At 38.0% G+C, this 15,091-nt stretch overlaps 1 protein-coding gene across 1 annotated transcript in view; it reads left to right on the top strand.

Annotated features, from left to right (window-relative positions):
• The first annotated feature begins 83 nt into the window (after nucleotides 1-83).
• Nucleotides 84-15,091, top strand: part of fhl3a (four and a half LIM domains 3a) — a 53,323-nt gene continuing 38,315 nt past the window's right edge. Inside the window, exon 1 of the mRNA XM_052143469.1 lies at nucleotides 84-251. The gene's annotated coding sequence lies outside the window, so the exon portion shown is untranslated. The remainder of the gene's footprint in view (nucleotides 252-15,091) is intronic.

The raw sequence follows: 15,091 nt of genomic DNA, 5'->3' as shown, positions 1-15,091 counted from the left end.
AAGGAAGACGGTTCTATCTGTTGGGGCGGGAGCTTGTGACTGACTCAACTTCCTCTGTATAGGAGCGCGTGGAATAGTTGAGCTCAATCATTCTCTCATTCGCTGCTTTGAGGGACAGCCGATTACTTCTGCTAACCCGTATAAAGCAAAAGAACTAGATGTATTAAACAGGCCGACTTCATTGACCCTGACGCACTCGAGAAGGACAGTTAGCCGCTAGACAGTGCGCGTCTTTAAAGAGTATTGATCGGGTAAGCGCGACTCTTCTTTTTCTAAGTCTTTCCTGTTATTTTAAATTGGAAGCTCACTTGACAGAGGGCTATCATTTTAAACCCGTGTATTTGTTCATGAATGTTTAAAAAAGCGAGTAAAAATCCATGAATTGTGTGCCTGTGACAGTTTTCATTCATCCCGGCTATGTAGTATTGTTGAATCACAGTGAATTTTATTTAAGGAGTAACTTGAGTTCAATTGGATACCATTAGTTAATGCATTGGTATTATTATGAACTAACAATGATTTTCACAGCATTTATTAATCTTGATTAATGTTGATTTGCCCAATACTTTTTTTCATTGTTAGTTCATATTGCATTGACTAGTAATGTTACCATACAACGTTAATGTAAAACATGTATTAGTATTTGTAAACGTTAACATAAACCAAGATTAATAGTGCAGTTAAAGATTTGTTCATTGCAAGTTCATGTTAACTTATGTTAACAAATTCAGCCTTATTGGAAAGTGTTACCAAAGCACATATGGTTTTGTATTATACTTTGGTTACCTATCATGTAGCTATTTTTCTAAAATTGTATGCATCCAATCTTTTTGGACTTTTAAAATCTTTATCACTATGCCTCATGTTTTAAGTTTGATCACTATGCCTACTACTTGTTGTAAGGCAATGACCATGTTTCCATGAAATATAAGTGGTATACGGTAGAGGGGAAAAAAAGAAATAAACGCCTCATGGCAACACCTGTTGAAAGTTTGCTCTCATGGGGTTTTAGTGTAACATAAACGCTGATTCTGCAAGAATGAGTGTACCAAAAATGGTCTTCATTTTGGAGTGAGAGAGGAGGGAGAGGGAGAGGGAGGGAGGGAGGAGAGAGAGAGAGAGGAGAGAGGGAGGGAGAGAGAGAGAGAGAGAGAGAGAGAGAGAGAGAGAGAGAGAGAGAGAGAGAGATTCATAATTTAGAATATGCAAGCCCTTTCAAGGTCAACTTTAACATTCCCTAGTTCACATACTTGTAATTTTCAGAGGAATCTGGCACACGTGTCACAACTTGACAGTTATTTGTGTAACTTTTCTAATGGGAAAATTTCAAGTCTGGAGTCATTCATTGACTTTAAATGCATACATTCAGAAAATCATTACGAAAGGTATGCATGCTGTGGGGCCCTGAAATATTCCTGAGTTTAGTCAAGAGTAGATCCAGGTTGGAATTTGATGGCCCATCTCTGAATCACACCCCAACCCAGAACATGTTTGATGAGGTATCAATAAAGATACCCTTTGATAAAAATGCTCATGGTATTTCATAATTTGTATTGTATGTGTAAAAAGGTTATCTTGGTTTAAACACCACCTAGTTTAAATGTAAAACTTAGGAAATTAGTTACTCATATCAGTAAGTGAAGTGATTCATCAAGAAGCACCTTGAGTGATTAAAAACAGGTGAGTTGATCTGAATGAGTCTGTCTGAATAATTTATGTGTCTAGGCACCTTTTATAACAGATCCTCTTATATGACTAAACTCCTTTGACTGTTATTTTGATTTAAGTGATACAGCAGCAGCCTTTCTTTCTGTCATAGATCAGGACGGTCTTAACAAGACAGAGAACAGGCCAAAAAGTGCTGTGAGTAGGACAGGAGAGTGTGCAGGATGAGCTGAACAGTGTCCTCTGCTCATTTTTTTTTAAAGCCCTGCTGCTGTGACTGGGCTCTGTTCGCAAGTATCCTGTTGACCTTGCAGGCAGCCGGTCAGTTGTCTCGCCCGAATTGACTCATTGAGTCTTTTTTTTTTTTTTTTTTAGTGTTCTTAAGTGTAGTCTTTGTTAAAGTGTTAGTTCAACCAAAAATGGAAATTCTGTCCTCATTTACTCTCATATTGTTCCAAGCCTGTATGACTTACTTTCTTCCAAGAAATCTTTAAGAATGTTTGAAGAATGCTGCTTTTTTTTTCTTAATATTCTACCTAACATTTCCATTTTTGTTGCACAGGATAAGAAAAAAAAAAAAAGTCATATGGGGTTGGAATAACATGAGGGCATGTTAATGATGACAGAATATTACATTATGGGTGAACCATACCGCTAAGTATAAATTTGGTGTGCACTGACATGTGTGTGTTTATAAGATGTGTTTATAAGATGTGTGTAAGAATGAGTAAAAAAGAAGAGTGTGATCTAAGAGGTGCATTAAGAAGCCTTTAAAACTGCTTACCTCAGAGCCAGATTCCCATGCTGTTTCTGCCATTCCATTCCCATTCATTATTCCAAGAGGGGGAGTTCAGAGATACTTGTGGAGAGACAAATCCTCCTCCTTTTAAAATTCAGTCAAGTTCCATCCCTCTCATATAGCCTACATGCCATAAACTTTATGAGCCATTAGTATGTTTCTCACAGTATTGCTGATTTAAGTGCTTCTTCCATAGCAACTAATTGTTAAATAGCATTGTTAAACTTAAGATCCCTTATCCAAACAGCTAAGGGAGTCTTTTATTTTATACTCTTGTAATAGGTAAAGAATATTAAAGGATAGTTTATGGTAATTCCCCTTCTCCACCATATTTTATAGTATATGTCTTCAGAAAGAGCAGGATCAAAAGTGGTTCGTGAGTCTATTAAAGAAATCCAAGTTCTTAAATTAGGCAGTATTTCATTTTAGCTAACCACAACAGGACTTCCTCTTAAGAGGGCCATGGCTTTTGAAGTGTCCTGCTGTGGCAACAAAATTCTGTCGGATATTTTTATGATGAGCCTTTCTTCTTCTGGTTCAGAATTCCTGCACCCTTTGGTAGTGAGTTAAAAATGTCCATAAAAGTGTTATGCTGCCACCTCAAGAGTCTAGAATTTTCAGACATGTCAGAATTTGAAGGCGGTTGAAAATGCATTTCTTTTCTTTTTCTAATTCGCCTATTTCTTGCCATGTCAGGATGGCGTGACTATAGCAAGTCTTGATCATGGCCACATTCTTTTGTTTTACTGAGATTTTTGTAAAGCTTAATCTAATGCAGGGTCTGGTGTCCATCAGTGATAGTACTGAAAATGTCTCTTGGTTGCAACAAACACTTAAGCCTTTGTATGTGGACCCTTAAGACACTGTTAAAAATGCATGAATGTCATTGCATTAGATAACAAATATTGAAACGAGGAATTGTTTTATAAATAAGGATAGCACAACCACTCTTTTGAAGCAAAACATTTCACATAAGTTAAAGGAATTGTTTACTTACCCTCATGCCATTCCTTATGTTTATGACTTTCTTCTGCAGAACACAAACAAAGATCTTTTTAGAAGAATATCTCAGCTCTGTAGGTTCATACAAGTGAAAAAAAAATTATCCAGTGGTTTAATCCATGTCTTCTGAAGGGATACAGTCAGCTTTGAGTGAGAACAGATCAAAATGTAACTCCTTTTTTACTGTACAACTTGCCATTGCAGTCTCTATGGACGATCATGATTTCAGACTTGATTTTCTAGTGCTTGACGCATGTGCAAAGTGCTAATCAAGATCGCTAGGAGACTGCTGATATCAAGATTTATAGTGAAAAAGGAGATTAGATTGCAAAACCAATTTAATTGCTTCAAAAGACAAGGATTACACCTCTGGAGTAATTTTGATTACTTTTAAGCTGCCTTTATGTGCTTTCTGGAGCTTCAAAGTTTTCATTACTGTTGGGTGAACTATGCATTTAAATGATAAAATAATAACTATAGTGTCCACAATTACGACAAAAGTATTTGAAAAATTTCTGGTTGTCAAACATGAGTGGAACATGTCGAGAAGCTACACTTGTGGTTACTCTGCTAGGACACCTGTGTGAACTTGAGGGTAACTGACTTCATAGAGTAGTTCACTTAAAACCACCATGACACTAGTTGCATTTGCATGTAGATGCCATTTAGTTTGATATTTTTTATCTATGCAATGAAATTTACACATCTTTAAGTGTGGCTTAAGAGTCTAAAAGCCCCCACTGTAAGTGTCCAATCAAAGGAGTGGATGTAGATGGCTTGAATAAGTTTAGCGGGGCATGTCGAGAATAGCACACATAAAAATAGTACATGCACACAAAAAAGTAGTGTGTACAACAAGCCTTGAATGTTTGTCAAGTAGACCATACGCAAATTACTTGGACTTTGTGACAGTGTAAAACATCTGTCGAAAATGCAAAGCCAGAGACAATACACTCTTTAACCCATCTAAAAGGAGTGTCAGATGAAGGAATGTCTACTATCTTTGCATCATCATTAGTTATCATGAGTTTATTGGATCCGTATAATGAACATCTCACAAGCTCTCTATCATTAACTGAAACTGAGACTTTTTGTACTCTTGCGCCAAATTGGTGTTTCCTGAAATAACTCATGGGGAACATATGACGGGTTATTTTGGGGGTGATGCTTGAGCAAGACATGAATAAAGGGAAGTTAGTTTTGGTTTCCTGAGGGGGACTCCAGGTGCGTCTGTGGGCCTGAGCGACTGGTGGTTTCCTCCCAAACCGAGAAGAATGAATGGATGAAATCAGATCCTTTGAGCCAGGGCCCCAAGAGAGGCGACCTGCTGGTCCATGTGCTTTCTGCTCTCTTGTACTGTTTGTTTGCCTTTCCCCTCTCTTCCTCTTGCAGGCCTTCATGGACACTTGGTGTTTCACTCTTGGCCACTTCTTGTTCAACCTCTTTGTCTGTCTTTTTTTTCTGGTAATTTCTGTACAATAGTCATAGTTATGTACATTTGGTGGCAAGTCCACTCGGTTGCCATGTTGTCAACACCCCCGGGTAGCTTTTTTCTATCAAGGTAACAGGCATACAAATCATATTTAGTGTTACAGTTTCTTCCATTCATTTTTCCACAAGTTAGCACCCAATACTTGTATATTGCTGCAGGAGATCATGAGCATGGTTTGCAATGCCTTGTCATGGCTTGTGTCTGGATGCATAGCTCGCATAAGTAAACATATGTGACTTACTTGGACTAAGTGATTGCAGTTTTTCTTATGGTTCATGGTTGTTTTGTCTGTTATGTCAGCTGTATCACAACGAACAGATGTTATTTGTCAGTCTATCCATCCATACTCCTTTGTTACCCAGCCACAGTCCCCTGAGTCACCTGTGATGCACTTCATCTCTGTACAGTTCCAGGTATAGTCACCCTGGAGCTATTATAACGTTTTAAGAGACACTATAAACCATAACATTAGATTCAGGCCGTTTCTCACACCCCTTGTCTTGCACACAAATAACCCACACCTAGGAGGAAATATTTCCAAATCTATCAGAGAGACGCACTCAACCTGACAATGGTACGTACCCGCACTGGAACGTAAACACTGGCCCATACTTGTAACAATCACATAAAACTTGCCTGGTTGGCATTCTCGTAGCTACAGCTGTCAAGTTCTCTGTAACATTCTGTCAAGAGAATGAGTGAAATATGTGTTTAGAACTGCAGGGAGTTTCCTGTAAAGTCTGGATCCAGCGCAAATAAAACCTGTGGTTTAGGGGTGTCGGAAAAACAAAACCATGGTGAAGGCTGCTATAGATATCAGTAAAATAGTGCTATGTTTTTATGGATTATGACATATTGCTGAGGCCACATATTTATGAATAAGTGTATTATTAAACTACCTGAGCAATAAAAGCACATTAAAATAGTCAAGCTTATGCTGTAATACAGCCTGTTCTGTTTGTCTTCAAGGCTGGGAGCTTTATCTAAGTCTGACAGTGGCTCACCACATGATGGAAACTTACGGTCCAAACATCTGTCCTATTGATTTGATTCATCCTTGCTGATAAATTAAGCTGTTTTTAATGTTCCGTCTAATGTTTCACGTCTCAGTCTTGATAGAATGTACTAGATAAAGATGATAAAAGGCTAAACAGTCAAGGATTTGTTCTGCCCTGGGTTTTCTTTCTTTAGTTGTACAAGTAGTTCAGAATTGTTCTTGCCCTACCAACAGTTTAGTGACATATACAGTATACACTACTGGTCAAACGTTTTGAAACACTTTATTTAAAACTCATTATACTCATATCATTTTTTTTTTCCACATTTGAGAATAATAGTAAAGTCATCATAACTATGGAATAACATAAATGGAACTATGGGTATTATGTTGTGTCTAAACAAAATCCAAAATATATCAAAACTGTGTTATATTTTAGCATCTTCAAAGTAGTCTCCCTTTGCCTCGAAATTGCAGAAATGTAATCTTGACATTTTCTCAACCAACTTCTTGAGGTATCACCCTGGGATGCTTTTTAAACAGTATTGAAGGAGTTCCCATCTATATGTTGGGTACTTATTGGCTGCTTTTCTTTATTATTTGGTCCAAGTCATCAGTTTCAAAACCTTTTTTTTTTTATTACATTTTAGTTTTATAATGAAATAAATGTATATGATGGCACAATTATATTTTTGTCTACAAAACTAATTTCAAACATTTAAGCATACACCCTCAGATCAAAAGATTTTTAAGATCATGAGAAACATTTCAGTCAAGTGTTTCAAAACTTTTGACCGATAGTGTACAGTAGCCTATATTCAGATTTTCATGTCTTTTTTATATAAAACTATTCACATCAGTTTCAACTGGAAAAATAGCTTGAATCATACAGCTATAAATTCATGAACACACTTTTTCATTGTATTGTTGTCTTGCAACAATACGATGCAAGACAGGCTACTGGTTTAATTCTAATTGATAATTCCAAAACTATCACAAGTCATTCATGCAAATTCAACAAAATCTCATCTATGATAAACAGCTAGATAATGTTAAAGCTGAAGTGTGTAACTTTTCCTGTTAAAATACTTGTAATGCTCATATCTCAGCTTTACAGGTAGAGACAACTATAAGTAAGCCATTCATAGGTACATTTCCTTGAATAGTGTAAACACTTTGTCTCTGTGGTGCTATTTATTTTTTCGGCACATCCAGCCCGACACAACAACATTGACTCAACCATTGGTGTGAGTTGGGGATGGGACTATCTCTTTGATCAACCAGTGGAAGACGGGTGTATTCAGAAATTTTTATGCAATTCCATTTGGTTGTGCAGATATTACACACTTCAGCTTTAACTTAGTGAAATTTTTAAATAAGCAGAATTGACCCTTTGCTAAGCCCCCTTGGTTACTGTTGGTCTCTTTGCTGAACTTCCCATAGGAGTGAATTGGAGAGTACTTTGAACAGCACATTTTTTGGCAAAATATTGCACACTCTTAGGAAATAATTCCAAATGCATAAATCACTCATTAATAAAATGATATACTGTATACACATTATATTTACATTAATAAATACCTAAAAAAAAACACAAGGTGAAAGTCAATAAATGTATATGCAAATTAAATTGCAGACCACATTGCTCCACACATCAAGGCTGCGTTAGAAATGTTAATTCTTTTATACAGAGAATATTTTTCTTCCATACTGACAACAAATCTTTCAAGGAAGAGTAAAGTCCCATGGAAACACAAAATAGATGCAATGAAGGCTAAATTTAACTAAAATATATGACCTCTTCACCATCCATCACTGTGTATTTTGGTGAAATTGATTGGCAGAGCAAAAGTAATTGAGTAAAGAGGTTGTGGGGTCCAAAAGTATTTGTCTGAGTAGAAATACACAATCACTTTCAGAGTCAGTCTTTCAGTATATGTGGACAATATACCACAACATTAAAACCACCTGCCTAATATTGTGTAGTTCCCCTTGTGCCACCAAAACAGTGCTAACCCACCTCTCAGAATAACATTCTTTGTCAGTTCGAACCAGTCTGGCCATTCTCTGTTGACCTGTCTCATCAACAAGACATTTCCTTCCGCAGCACTGCAGCTCACTGGATGTTCACTGGAGTAAATTCTACAGACTTTTATGTGAAAATCCCAGAAGATCAGCAGATACAGAAATACTCAAACCAGCCCTTCTGGCATCAACAATCATCCATTCGATTATCTAATCTGCCAATCGTATTGCAGTAGTGCAATGCATAAAATCATACAGATACAGGTCAGGAGTTTCAGTTAATGTTCACATCAACCATCAGAATGGGGAAAAAACATGATCTCAGTGATTTGGACCGAGGCATGCTTGTTTGTGTCAGACCGGCTGGTTTGAGTATTTCCGCAATTGCGGATCTCCTGGGATTTTCATGCACTACAGCAGTGTTTCCCAAACTGGGGAAATAACGTCTAAAATAACATTCAAACCCAGTTCATGTATTTCTCTCTGGCAAAAATAATTTTGTGTACCCCCTAGGGTAGAAAAAACAAAATGGTTGTGTCATAAAGGTCAGATAAATATGCAATGAAATAACTCACGCATTGTGCGTCACGCAATATCATTTTTCACCCGCCCTGCACACTGCTATGTGACATAGCTTAGTGATAGTAAATAAAATTAATATTTCACTGTTTTACCAGACTTGCACATGTCAGTCATCCATGATTTTAGTTTGTCTGTTTTTTTTTTTGCATATGGAGTTTTGATTCTGATGGTATAAGTTCATAAGCTTTGATGAGGTGTCAGACATCCGATACAGCCAAATAATTTTCCATATTCACATGCAGTAATTTTCACTCAAATTTGCTTGCATGCTAGAGACCCGTTTTCCCAATTTTGCATGATTTTCTTTTAGCAAATGAGCTCAACCTTGCTAAATTGTCAAATGTGACATAAAAAAGGTATCTTGAGCTGACCACGCAATTGCACAGATACTTAACCGCAATGCTCGAAGTTGGCTGGCAACACCGTACCTGCAATGATGCACAATTCCAGGCACAGAACCGAACGCTATGCGGGTGGGCGCTGATTTGCCGGGGACCTACGCAATATTAGGCAGGTGGTTTAAATGTTGTGGCTGATTGGTGTATTTGAGCCCTTCATAATATGATAAAGAAAAAGTTAAATAATGTGTGATAGGTTTATATGTTATTTATTTATTTGTGACTGGGCACAATGTAAACTCCAGAAAAATTCCAAAATCTATATGGATCACAAATTCAGTCTTTATCACTCACATGCTTAGTGGAGAAGTGAAAGCTGGAAGACCTAACCTATAAAACCTATGGCACAAAGAAATTACATTGTATTAAATAATCATAGTGTTTAAATTAATGGCAAAAATACACTCACCTAAAGGATTATTAAGAACACCATACTAATACTGTGTTTGACCCCCTTTCACCTTCAGAACTGCCTTAATTCTACGTGGCATTGATTCAACAAGGTACTGAAAGCATTCTTTAGAAATGTTGGCCCATATTGATAGGATAGCATCTTGCAGTTGATGGAGATTTGTGGGATGCACATCCAGGGCACGAAGCTCCCGTTCCACCACATCTCAAAGATGCTCTATTGGGTTGAGATCTGGTGACTGTGGGGGCCATTTTAGTACAGTGAACTCATTGTCATGTTCAAGAAACCAATTTGAAATGATTCGAGCTTTGTGACATGGTGCATTATCCTGCTGGAAGTAGCCATCAGAGGATGGGTACATGGTGGCCATAAAGGGATGGACATGGTCAGAAACAATGCTCAGGTAGGCCGTGGCATTTAAACGATGCCCAATTGGCACTAAGGGGCCTAAAGTGTGCCAAGAAAACATCCCCCACACCATTACACCACCACCACCACCAGCCTGCACAGTGGTAACAAGGCATGATGGATCCATGTTCTCATTCTGTTTACGCCAAATTCTGACTCTACCATCTGAATGTCTCAACAGAAATCGAGACTCATCAGACCAGGCAACATTTTTCCAGTCTTCAACTGTCCAATTTTGGTGAGCTCTTGCTAATTGTAGCCTCTTTTTCCTATTTGTAGTGGAGATGAGTGGTACCCGGTGGGGTCTTCTGCTGTTGTAGCCCATCCGCCTCAAGGTTGTGCGTGTTGTGGCTTCACAAATGCTTTGCTGCATACCTCGGTTGTAACGAGTGGTTATTTCAGGCAAAGTTGCTCTTCTATCAGCTTGAATCAGTCGGCCCATTCTCCTCTGACCTCTAGCATCAACAAGGCATTTTCGCCCACAGGACTGCCGCATAATGGATGTTTTTCCCTTTTCACACCATTCTTTGTAAATCCTAGAAATGGGTGTGCGTGAAAATCCCAGTAACTGAGCAGATTGTGAAATACTCAGACCGGCCCGTCTGGCACCAACAACCATGCTGCGCTCAAAATTGCTTAAATCACCTTTCTTTCCCATTCTGACATTCAGTTTGGAGTTCAGGAGATTGTCTTGACCAGGACCACACCCCTAAATGCATTGAAGCAACTGCCATGTGATTGGTTGATTAGATAATTGCATTAATGAGAAATTGAACAGGTGTTCCTAATAATCCTTTAGGTGAGTGTAGATATAAAAAGGAAAGAGAGATAAAAAAGGACTACTTAAAACTCACATAATCTGATAGCTTTAAGGCCGGCATAGCCTATGCTGTTTTCAGAGCAGACAGCTTATTCCGCCAGTGGGATGGATGGATGGATACCTGAAATCCAAATAAAAATCCAAAATTACCAAATGTTTTCAGAACATTATGTTGGTATTTAAAATAAAATTACAGCTCACCTCTTGAGTTGGTCACACTTACAGTTGAAGTCAGAAATGTATATGTACTTCTGTTGAAGTCATTAAAACTCATTTTTTAACCACTCCACAGATTTCATTTTAGCTATCTGTAGTTTTGGCAAGTCATTTAGGACATCTACTTTGTGCATGACAAGTACATTTTCAAAAAAATGTCATGTATAGTTTCATTTTTAATTGACTATCACAATTCCAGTGGGTCAGAAGTTTACATAGATTAATTTAACTGTGCCTTTTAAGTAGCTTGGAAAATTCCAGAAAATTATGTCAGGCCTTTTAGACAATTAACCTATTAGCTTCTGATATGAGGTGTACTGAATTGGAGGTGTACCAGTGGATGTATTTTAAGGCCTACCTTCAAACGAAGGACTGGTGCACTTCACAAGATAGATGGCATTATGAGGAAGGAAAATTATGTGGATATATTGAAGCAACATCTCACGACATCAGCCAGAAAGTCAAAGCTTGGTTGCAAATGGGTCTTCGAAATGGACAATGACCCCAAGCATACTCCATAATTGTGGCAAAATGGCTTAAGGACAACAAAGTCCAGGTATTGGAATGGCCATCACAAAGCCCTGACCTCATTCTGATGAACCGAAAAAGCATGTGCAAGCAAGGAGGCCTACAACCTGACTCCGTTACACCAGTTCTGTTTGGAGGAATGGGCCAAAATTCCAGCAACTTGTGGAAGCTTGTGAAAGGCTACCCAAAGCATTTGACCCAAGTTAAACTATTTAAAGACAATGCTACCAAATTATATAAACTTCTGACCCACTGGGAATGTGATGTAAGAAAAAAATAATTCTCTTTACAATTATTCAGACATTTCGCAATCTTAAAATAAAGTAGTGATTCTAACTGACATAAGACAGGGAATGTTTTCTACGATTAAATGTCAGGAATTGTGAAAAACTGAGTTTAAATGTATTTGTCTAAGGTGTATGTAAACTTCTGACTTCAACTGTTACATGTTCTGGTATAGATCTATAAAATAAAAAAGACAATCTTATGGCTAGGAAACCACCAGTTACAGAAAGTTTTACTTTGTAAAGGCACAGTTTTAAAGCACTTAATATGGACTTGTTCAACTTCTTGCTAAAACACACCCATGTGCTATGCTGTCTTTATCATGCATTGACAAAACTGTCTGTTGTCTTATAACAGGCATAGTTTCATTCATTCTGTGATTATTATTTAGAGGTTATTATAAGCACTATACTTGGTCCATCAGTCTCATGACCTGCAGAGAGAGAAAAACATGTCATGAGTTCTTGGTTCTATCTTCATGAATTCTCATCAGGATTATTAAATATATTTGCAAAAAAAAATAACTGGATGCAGGATATATTTGGAATATGTGGCTACATTTCTACATCTTAATGTTAAGAAACGGAGTAAAATAATTTTAAATTATTGAATGCATAGAGGATAATGTTGCAACGAATTAGTCATGTTAATGCTTAAAATAGCAACAGTTCAGGGAACAATTCACCATAGGGTTTACTGTATACTTGTCTTGAATTTTTATGATGTAAATGTGCTGAGAAAATATGATCTCCCCAACATGAATCTTTACAGTCATAGTGGTTGCAAAAGTGTTAAAATCATCATCAATCGGCTGCGAACAAAACGGGTTTGCAGTCGGTCACAAGTTTTCTCCATTCTGTTCGATTACTAGCAGCTCTTCGCATCTCGTCAGCTGTTGGTGGCATGTCATTGTTGATTAGTTTGCCGATGTATGTATGGTATAATGTGTGTGGCTTTCCTCGGCTTCGTTTGCCATGTCGTTCTTCGGGCGCATATAACACGTACTTATTAATTAGGTCATTTGGGTCTCTTCTAAGTGAGTGGCCGACGAAGCGTACTGCCTTTGTTGGATTTGAAGGATAAGCTGGTTCTTTTCGACTGCTTCGTATACAGCTTGGTTACTTATTCGATCCATCTTCTTAATGCCAAGCATGATTCTGTAGCAACTGGTGGCAAAGCTGTTGAGTGAGTTTTGCATTTTCTGGTTGATAATCCAACTTTCGCAGCCGTACAGGAGGATGGAGATGCACGCTGCTTCAAAGATGTTTAGTTTGAGTTTGATTGGAAGAGTTTTTGATAGAAATACATCCTTCATTTTCCAGAATGCTCTCCACGCTTGTCCTTTTGCGTGCTCTGATGTCTATTTCACTCGACGCGATGTAAGAGCCAAGATACTTGAAGTCTTTTGTCCATTCGATTTTTTTGTCCGTCGAGTTCAATGAATTGATGTAGGTTGTTCGGCGTCTCTGGCCCGGCAAGCTCTTGGTTGCTAAATGCTTCCGTCTTTTTAATGTTGACCTCAAGTTCAAGTAGTGTTAAAATCATGACTTCAAATTTGGCCAACCTCTTGCTCCCAAACGGCACATTTACGATAAACCGTAATCTTTATATTCGCCACTGTTTCACTTTCAAAACGTTGAGGGAGGTGAAAGAAAAATAAGCAAATGCTCACTCCCTTTTAATTGCGCTAATGGGATTTGTTATCCCTGATAACTTTCTGCTAAAATTTTATATTAAAAATGGTTAAATATAAAAAAAGTATTTACCTGTAGAGAGTGTTGACAGTCTGTGAAATTGGTCGGTTGAGCTGCCAGGACTCCAGTGTTGCGAGTGAACCAATGATGTGGTGGCTTTGAAAGAAGTTATTGACAGTTACAGTACATTTAAAAACCAAAAGGTGGGAATAAAGAATTCCTAATGCCCAACACAAAGAACCATTTCTCCACAAAGGGGTTCTTTAGGAAGATAAGGTTCTATATAGAACTATTAAGGTCAGTAAAGAATCTTTGAAGAACCATTGTTTTAGTGTGTCTCATAACACATCTGTAAAAGACTGTGAACGGTTTATTTACTATCGTGTTTACTAAGACCTGAATCAATACATATAGTAATTAACGTTAAGATATTAGCTTTAATTTACCATGGAGCAAATGTTGGCGTCCTTGCTGATGTTACACATGTTCATTTAGAAATGAGTGCTGATGCATTTTAATGTATAGCATGCTCTTTTCAAGACTTAGTAAAACTACACAAACATGCATTCTCCCATAGATTCTCATTGGAAAAAAGCAAGTGCTTGTCTGAGAAATGGCTGACGGCAAGATAGTATTTGGCCATAAAAGCTTTTAAGGCAGGGCTTAACGAAGGGTCAATTAGCAACAAAAATGTTCAGTACATCACAGACATCACACCTGTATGTTGCAGGCCTGCTTAATGGTCCCTTGCACTCCACTGACTGGATAAGAAAAGGACCACAGAGGTGTTTTCATGCAAATAAGAGTCAGTGGCCCAGCTGTTATGTTTTTTTATTGGGCCTGACACTGTTGAGAGGAGCCACGCATCCTCTAAGAAGCCATTTACATGGATTAATCACAATAATTACATTGTACACATGCAATTCACCCCCGCAGTTCCTGTTTATTGTAGCAGGCCTTATCTTAATAAAGCTTGCGATCTTGCCATGACACATACCCTACACAACATTGCATATGGACAGACAGACACATAAGAACATTATAGGGTGCCAAGTCTGTATTAGTCATGCTGGTTACTTCCCAATGTTTAATTAGCCTCAACATCTGTAAGAGATGAGTGCAAATGGCTGTGACATCATTTCAGATGAGAGGAAATCTGGCTCAACTGTTTCCATTTCGTGCTATTGAAACTATTTTGTGTGTCTAAGTGTGTTTGTATGCAGTGACGAATGTTTTATTTCTGATTTTGGAACCTTGACTTAGACAGCCATATGAGCTGTCGTAAGCTTTTTTGGTTCACAATGGACTAGTTCACCTTAGCTGACCTATGGGACACACTGTAAAGAAATGCATAAAACCCATTGCTCATTGGATCACTTCTGAAATTGTTCTTCTTCCCCTCCCATTTATTCCGATGTTTAAGTGATGCACAGCTGTGCATGAGTGTTTCCCTCTTAAGTAAATACAGCAAAATCTTTGCATCATGAAAAAATTTGGAAGGCTGCTCCTAATCATGGATTTCAAACCAATAGGAAAGTTTAGGTTCTTTACAGCAGCCCAAACCAAATGAGGAAGACAACCACTCATTGGACCATAAATATTAGAGCAAATGAAGATTTCTCTGATCCCAGCATATGCACACTCCACTGTTTATTGGCACTGACATTTTGGCACAGATGCAAGTTTTTGGAGGGAGCGGTGCAGTTGGGGAGAGCGGAGGTAGCTGTCGCCGCCTTTGAAGGAACCCGTTCATAGGACATTCGCTGAC

The sequence above is a fragment of the Xyrauchen texanus genome, chromosome 15 (assembly GCF_025860055.1).
Source record: "Xyrauchen texanus isolate HMW12.3.18 chromosome 15, RBS_HiC_50CHRs, whole genome shotgun sequence".
Classification (NCBI taxonomy): Eukaryota; Metazoa; Chordata; class Actinopteri; order Cypriniformes; family Catostomidae; genus Xyrauchen; species Xyrauchen texanus.
This window is presented reverse-complemented; position numbering and strand designations above follow the sequence as displayed.